The following is a 9014-nucleotide window of genomic DNA, read 5'->3' on the forward strand; positions in this document are numbered from 1 at the left end:
CCCCGGCAACTACTTTTTAGTCTCCTGCCTTCTACATTGCTTACCTATTCCAATTTTCTTAGTTACAGCGTGTGTGTGTGTGTGTGTGTGTGTGTGTGATTGTGTAAGTGCATGCACGTTTGTATGTGCATGTGTGTTAACTTACTTTCTCCCACTACTCCTAAAATGCAAGCTCCACATTTGTTGGAAATTTCTTCATTTATTTTCTTTTTGCTGTATCTGCAGACCCTTAAAAACATGCCTGGTGTATAGTAAGCACAAAGAAAACATGTTGAATGAATGAAAGATGAATATGAATGACTTATCTATGTTAGCAATCCATATTTCAAACGTATCCTGACCTACTTATGAGATATGAAATGTATGACTTATATAGAATTAAACATGTGTCTAATCGAAAGACCTGTGTTTACAGGAAAGCCAGTATAATATTTACATATTATACTGGGAAATGATACAATTTGACTAAACTATATTAAAAGATACATTTTATATCAATCTAAAATGCTAGTTAAAAATTACTAAAATTACAAGGGTTTTATTAACATTAGAACAGTTACATTATTGAATATGTATGTGAGATTTTATGAAGACACACACAACTAGGTAATCCAGCCATTCTAAGAAGAAGTAAATCAGGCTTACAACTTTAGGCTTAACATTTTGAAGTAAGGGTCTTTTATTACTTATGGTGTACAGAAACTTTTTGTAGAAGACACTAAGAGAAATAGTTCACTTGTGAAATCCATATTCAAAAATAAAGATCCTCTGGACAGATGGATAATGATGTGAAAGCAGTTTAAGACATATTTAAGGTTTCTGAAATTTGTCCATTACTGCTGATGATAAAGTTGTAGGAAATTTCAATCTTTGCCCAAAAGACTAAATTAGGTAGTACTCTGTAATCCTTATTACTGTGTTCGAGGATCATATGAAAGGGTGCTGATAAAGAAGAAACCTTGAACCGCAAGGCTGACTAAACAAAATCACTAAGCTCTATATTAGTCTCAAGAGAAAAAGAATCCAATGAAGTGACAGTGTTGCTGACTCAAGAAATCCTTGACTTTCACCGCTATCCCCAATTTCCTAAATATGATTTTAGGTTCGTGATTGGCTAACATTATTAACAATAGAATTCTAGGTTATATATATAGTATATTCAGAAGCACACGGGAAAGGTTTATAAAATTCTTCCATAAAGTTGTGGTGTCATATTCATTAGCTATATTCACACTCAGCTTTTTTACTATGTAATAGAAGGCATTCATCACCATCCAAGACAGCTATAATTGACTCTTTGCAAGACGGTAAGCATGCTTGAACATAGCTCCCCTTTCCTTCACTGTTCAAACTCTACACAGCAAAAATTAAAAATGAGTACATTTTCTAGCAATGACCCATGCTAGGGTCAAACCTATCCCATTTATCTCATTAGGGTTATTTTCTAGCTAACTGTTGAGTCATGCTAATATGTATCCTATAAAGTTTGAAAAGAGGGAAAAAACTAAGTTACTGAATGTATCCTCTGAGTGCATTTATAAATGTAGCATTTATGAAGTCTTGTGAATATCTCTACTCACATTTAATGTGCCTAATAAATCTATACATGTAAAAATTGAAGATCAAAAAGGTTAAGCTACCTGTTGAAAGTTGCACAGCTAGTAAAGGCCAAAACCAAAATTCAAATCTAGATTGTTCCACTCAAAATCTCACATTGTTAACCAAAATGTTACATTGAGAGTTCTGTCTTTGTGGTTTTAATTTTTTTTTTTTTTTAGCAGAATGTATACGCTAGTAACCTTAAAAGGAAGATAGTGTTTTCCTTTTTATTAATAGTTATGTTAATTATAAGAATAATTGCACATTGAATATTTCAGGAGACTTACATAATCAATAGGTGGTTTATATCAATAAAAATGTCACTGGCTTCAAACAAAAAGTATAAATCTGTAAAACCAAAGAAAATGGGGGAGATGATGACCAAGAAGCTTAAGAAGATGGAAAGCATGTCATTAATGGAACAAGAAAACTGAATCCAAGGTCAGAAATAAAAAAAATCCAAACAAATGAATAATTTGAATGGCGTATACACAAGAACCTTAGAAATTCATGGCATTAGGCACCTCTATAAGTGAGGTTGAAAATAGCTGACATAGGATATTGTTTTGAAATTCTATTTAAGATTTCAATTGTGTGTAAGGGGGAGTGAAATGGAACTAAATAGAATCTATTGATGAAATACAAATAAGTTCATATGTGATTAGTAAAGAGAGGAATGATTATCACTTTTAGATGGACTGTATGTTGATACATATGAGAATTTTCCCAGCAGTTTAATATTTTGTGCTAACAAGTACCAGCAGTTGAATGCAACAGAAGGTGCCACCTGAAAGCAACAAGGTGCTGTGCATACATGATGCAAATCCCACTCCACATTCTTTTTTTTGCCACAGGCTTTGACTTAGAAGTGTTCTTGGGTGGGGTCTTCTCTAATCTTCCCATAGTTCAGTACCTTTGGTTCGTTCTTACATCCCCTCTGTTGAGGTACTTCATTTTTTTTTTTTTTTAGGTAAGATCATATATTTATTACAGTGCTCCACTATTTGATGATCTGCCATGCTTACCTAATACTAGTATTTTTCCGTAGGAATTATTGTTGGTATTCCAACTTTAAGTTCCATTGATACTGAGTACACTGTTCCTAATTCTGGTTTTTTTTTTCCTAACTCTGTTTAATTTAGCACCATGTAAAAATTTTTAGCAACCTGTCCATTATAATAAATAATAAGTCTAAACTGCCATGGAGGGGCACCTGGGTGGCTCAGTTGCTAAGCGTCTGTCTTCGGCTCAGGTCATGATCCCAGGGTCCCAGAATCGAGCCCTGCATTGGGCTCCCTGCTCAGCGGGAAGCCTGCTTCTCCCTTTCCCACTCACCCTGCTTGTGTTCCCTCTCTTGCTGTGTCTCTCCTGTCAAATAAATAAAATCTTTAAAAATAAAAATAAAAAAACTGCTATGGAAAGATTTTCAAGATACATGTAGAGTTTTTAAAAAAGGAATACGTAATAGTATGCATAGTGTGATTGCATTTTGGTATGAAAGAGAAAAAATGAAATTATATATAGATTTGCTCTTGTATCACAGAATATATTTAAAAGGTTTCCAGGTAGATAACACAATGGTAGCTACCTAGGTCTGTATCTGCAAATACTTTTTCCTAAAGCAAAAAAAAGAAAAAAGAGAATGTACTAAAATCATGCCTTCAGCTTTCACAAGTTGAAAATGGAGAATGCCCAAACTGTAAAATTAAAAGGAGGGAAAAGAGAGAAGTCGCTAGATTCCAGTGTACACTGTGTATTAATCCTGCCCTGCTGCAAGGCTTTGTGTGAAAAGAGCAGAGAGAGAGAGAGGATGAGAAAAGGGAAGGGTGAGAGGGAGAAAGGGGCGAGGGGGAAGTGCTAGGAAGAGAGAACAGAGGAGCTAGTGATCTAAAGTTAATCTAAAACAACTGCCATTAAGAGTATGACAAGTATGGGGTGCCTGGGTGGCTCAGATGGTTAAGCGTCTGCCTTCAGCTCAGGTCATGATCCCAGGATCGTGGGATCGAGACTCAGGTCAGGCTCTCAGGTCAGCGAGGAGTCTGCTTCTCCCTCTGCCTCTGCTGCTCCCCCTGCTTGTGCGCACACACACACACACACACACACACACACACACACACACACTCTCTCTCTCTGTCAAAATAGAATCTTAAAAAAGAGTATGACAAGTATAATAGTGAAAATACTTTATAAAATAAAGTGTTCAGAATTATCACAGCATGATTTTCATAGAAGAAACTTAAGTTCTTACAATGTGAAGTGGCTGTCTTTGAGACACATAGTATTGGAGAGAAAAAAGAAAAAGAGAGGTACCCCTTGGGGGGGGTGGGGAATAATGGAATATAACCAAGATTTTAAACTAGAATCTCAAGTATCTTTTTGAAAATAAATGAAGACCCGAATCTACAAATTAAAGGGCAAATAGGAGAAAATGATCTCAGAATGATTAGGTCTTAGAAGTATCCTAGAAAAACTATTAAACTTTGAAGAGAGAGATGAAAAAATATTCAAGTTCTTTAGCCAAAAAGATCAAATAACTTACAGGGCAAAAAGGAATTAGACTGATATTCAATTTTTGAAAAGCAACATTCAGAGCAAGACCATAATGGAGCAGCGTACGCAAAACATCATTAAAAGAAAGTGTGAACCAAGGATTTTATATCTAGTTAAATATTCCTTAAATAAAAAGGTTATAGAAAAAGTTTTAAACATATATGAACTTAGGGAATTCTTTACTAATGAGACCTTTTTGGGGAAATTAGAATGAGCTCCATTAAAGCAAGAGATGCCTGGGGAAATTTCAGCAAACGGATGGATACTGAACATTTTAATGTATGCAATTTAAACTTAATGCTGAAAAATGGAGATGAGGACAGACTACTAATGTACAAAATCCATAGATGGTGACCTAGTACAACTTTTTTTAATGGGAGGAAAAAGAAGGAATTTGGATGAGCTCATTGATTCTTTTTAAATTGATGTATAACATTATATTAGTGCTTGACACATGAATAGGCAAAAGATAGGAAATAAAGGATCCCATTAAAAACTGACAAACCAGATATTAAAAGTTGGTGTATGGAAACTGGGAACTAAGGACATTCATAACTTACAAGTACAAAGGTAGTAACTAGAACAAAAATACAAGCCTTCCAAAATACACTTTAGTTAAAATGAGATCGTATCATATAAAGAAGCATGAAATTAAAACATAAAACGTATAATTATAAAATATTGTTACAGAAATAAAGCCAAATATATTTGGCAGAAAAATAAATGGGAACAAGTTTAGTTTACCTATTAAAGATACTGAATTTGCTCACAAAACAAGATGTGGTAGTTATTTTCAAGAGGCAGATGAAGACCAAGTGATTTACAAAGACAAATTTTTTAAGGAATGTCTAAAGTTATATTAGGCAACTAGAAACTGAAGAAAGTAAGGGTAACAGTGCTACTTATTGGACCAAGTATAATTTAAGTCCACAAGCTAAAACCTCATTTGACAGAGATGTTGATAAATCATAGTAATTATGATAGAGAAGAAAATAATTGATGTAACTACTGTCTTTTGATTATCTACTAAAGATTAAAGAAAAAAAAAACCTACACAATTATTGTAATCTAGATATTTTTTACAGGATTATAGTTTAACAGTTCAAGCACCATGTATATTTGAAGATCGAGCAAATTAATATATTATGATGAAAGTCAAGGCTCAATTGTTAGAGAATGTAGTTAGACATAAAGAAAAGGGAAAGCTAGAATAAACCCCAGGGTGTTGGTGTGAAATGGGTAGTATCTACAAGAACTCATTACTTTCTAGGTCCATCTTTGGAGAGATCCTAGAAGCAGTGGCACCACAGGAGAAAATGAGCACCCCAATTTTCTTGATACTGGTTTTTAAATCTATTCTCAGTTAAAAGAGTCCAGCTTCCTTAAAGAAATGGTTGATTGCATGGCAAGGAGAAAGCAAGATGAGTTTGGAACATCTTGTGGTATAAAAAAGTAGGAAGTGCTCAACAGATAAATGAGGCATTGCAAACAGACAAAACATTATATTGGTGAGATATGTGGTTGGTACATAAAGTTAAACTTCATTCTTCTTGCTGCATTATTCCCATTGTATGAATAGACCAAAATGTTTTTATGCATTCCCTCCTTGATGGGCATTTAGGCAGTTTCCAGTCCAGGTCTATTTAAAACTGTGCTGCTATGAATATTTTTATACATGTCTGTTACTAAGCATGTGTATACATCTATGTTGGGTGTATATTTTAGAAGGGGGACCGCTAAGTCCTAGGGTATATATTTTAGAAGGGGTACTGCTAAGTCATCTCTTAAGGTTTGATAGATACCACCAAACAATTTTCTAAAGTGGTTATCCCAATTTACTTTCCCATCAGTGGTGTGTGAGTTCCGCCTGATCCGTATTTTCTCCAAATCCTGTAATTTTCTTCATTTCTATGTTAGCCATTCTGATTTTTTTTAAAAGCCCGTAAAGAGAAACAAATTATCTTGAAATCATAGTCCTATGACAACAGACGTCATAGCAGTTACTCTGGAAGTCAGAAGGTGGTAGAAAATACATCCTCAAACAGGTCTTCCAGCTTCTGCCCTTGACTTTGTGTAGCCTACCAGCAGCACAGCAACCCGAGTCCTTTGATCAAAACATTAAGTCAGATCATGTCACTCTTTGCCTTAAAATTATCCGATGGCTTTGCCTCTCATTCTATTTAAAAAGCCCAAATTCTTAATATAGTATAAGACCTTCATGAATTGGTCCCCTATTACGCTTCATTCTGCTCACTTACTCAGCCCTGACCACCTATTCTTGATCACACACCAAGCATGCGCCCACTCATGTCCTTTGCACAGTCTGTTCCTTGGCCTGGAAAACACTCCCCCCAGATGTCCACATGTCTTCCTTGTCAAATATTTTCTCAAATTGCTTAAATAGTGACCTTTTTTTCACTTCATAGCCTCTGTCTTGCATTATTCTATTCCTTGATATCTATCCCCATCTAAAATATTTTTTTGTCTTCATCTCACATGATACATAATTTGTGAGTTTTTTTAATCCTCTGTTGTATAACCACAGCTTAAAACAACTATCATGTAAGAAAATCTTGAAAAATCAATAAATTGCTTTTTCTCAATGGGTTTGCTGCCAGAACACAGGTGTCATGAAAACCACCGCCAAACCTAAACAAAAATGGGAAAGGAAAAGACTCACATCAACACTGTTGTTATTGGACATGTAGATTCAGGCAAGTCTACCACTGCTGGTCCTCTGATCTACGAATATGGTGGGATTCACAAAAGAACTACTGAAAAATTTGAGAAGGAGGCTGCTAAGATGGGGAAGGTCTTCAAGTATTCCTGGATCTTGGATTAAACTGAAAGCTGAACGTGAATGTAGTATCACCACTGATATCTCCCTGTGGAAATTCGAGACCAGTAAGTATTATGGGACCTCCGTTGACACCCCAAGACGCAGAGATGTTATCAAAAACATGATTACGGGCACATCTCAGGAGGACTGTGCTGTCCTGATTATTGCTGCTGGTGTCAGTGAATTTGGAGTGGGCATCTCCAAGAATACACAGACCCATGAGCATGCCCTTCTGGCTTACCCACTGGGTGTGAAACAACTAATTGTTGATGTTAACAAAATGGATTCCATTTCTATAAGACGGGTGTTCTTAAACCTGGTCACCTTTCCTCCAGTCAGCGTTACAACTGAAGTAAAAAGTCTGTTGAAATGCACCATGAAGCTTTGAGTGAGGCTCTTCCTGGGGGCAGTGTGGGCTTCAATGGCAAGAACTTACTTGTCAAAGATGTTCGTTGTGGTGATGTGGCTGGGGACAGCAAAAATGACCCAGCGATGGAAGCAGATGGATTCATGACTCATTTGATTATCCTGAACTATCCAGGCCACATCAGTGCCGGATATGCACCTGGGCTGGATTGTCACATGGCTCACGTTGCTTGCAAGTGTGCTGAGCTGAAGGAAAAGATTAATCATTGTTCTAGAAAAAAAAGCTAAAGATGGCGCCGAGTTCTTGAAATCTGGTGATGCTGCCATCGTCGATAGGTTTCCTGGCAAGCCTACGTGAGTTGAGAGTTTCTCTGACTAGCTGGGCCGTTTTGCTGTTGGTTACATGAGACAGACAGTTGCTGTGGGTGTCACTGAAGCGGTGGACAAGAAGGCAGCTGGATCTGGCAAGGTCACCAGGTCTGCCCAGAAATTCGGAAGGCTAAATGAATATTCTCCCCAATATCTGCCACCCCAGTCTTAATCAGTGGTGGAAGAACAGCCTCAGAACTCTTTGTGTCAGTTGACCATTTAAGCTTAATAGTAAAAGACTGGTTAATGATAACAAGGCATCATAAAACCTTTGGAAAGAAAGGTTTTGTGGACTATTTGCTTATTTTGTGTGTGTGTGTGTAGCAGTTTTAAGTTACTAGTTTTTAAAATCAGTACTTTTTAATTGAGACAACTTGACCAAAAATCTGTCACAGAATTTTGAGACTCATTACAACAGAAGTGTAATGGGGGAAGGGGAAGAAAATTTAATAAACTAATGTAACATAGAAATTTATATTGAAAGTACATTTTTAAGCTTAGTTACTTGTTTGAAGGAAATTGGTGTTATTTTCTCTACTGCTTTAAGTATTTCTTTCTCTTTGGTTTCAGAGTTTTAATCATATAAGCCTGCCTGTGCTTTGGCTTTATATTTATACAAGTGTGCATTCACACTCATTTTTGAAATTGTGGCTTGATAAGTTTCATACATTTTTGGAAAATTTTCAGCTTGTATTTCTTCAGACATCCATTCTCTCATCTTCTGTATTCTGGAACTGTATTTGCACACATTTTGAATCTAACATATTCATATGTTTCTTTCAGACTTTTCTATAATTCTCATCTCTGTTTTCTTCACATTTCTACCTGGCTGTATCAGTCTTTTTTTTTTTTTTTTTTTAAAGATTTTATTTATTTATTTGATAGAGATAGAGGGAGAGCACAGGCAGGGGGAGTGGCAGGTAGAGGGAGAGGAAGAGGCAGGCTCCCCTCTGAGGAAGGAGCCCGACGTGGGGCTCGATCCCAGGACTCTGGGATCATGACCTGAGCCGAAGGCAGCCGCTTAACTGACTGAGCCACTCAGGCGCCCCATGTATCAGTCTTTGAATTCCCTAATCCTCTCTTCCATTGTATCTTCAACATCTGTTTGTAGATATTATATTTTTAATGTCTAAGAGTATTTGCCTTTTTTTAAATAAATAGATGCTAATTCCCCAGTGAAATTATCCATCTTTTAAAAATCTATTTGATTAAAATTAGTAGTTTAAGTCCACTTTGAAAACTCCAGTATCTGGATCACTTGCGGGTTTATCGTTTCATCTCTGTTCTCCTT

At 36.2% G+C, this 9014-nt stretch overlaps 1 pseudogene; it reads left to right on the forward strand.

The window, feature by feature from the left end:
- Positions 1 to 6808: 6808 nt before the first annotated feature.
- On the forward strand, positions 6809 to 7895 carry LOC110579876 (annotated as a pseudogene).
- The last annotated feature ends 1119 nt before the right edge of the window (positions 7896 to 9014 follow it).

The sequence above is a fragment of the Neomonachus schauinslandi genome, chromosome 12, assembly GCF_002201575.2.
Source record: "Neomonachus schauinslandi chromosome 12, ASM220157v2, whole genome shotgun sequence".
Classification (NCBI taxonomy): Eukaryota; Metazoa; Chordata; class Mammalia; order Carnivora; family Phocidae; genus Neomonachus; species Neomonachus schauinslandi.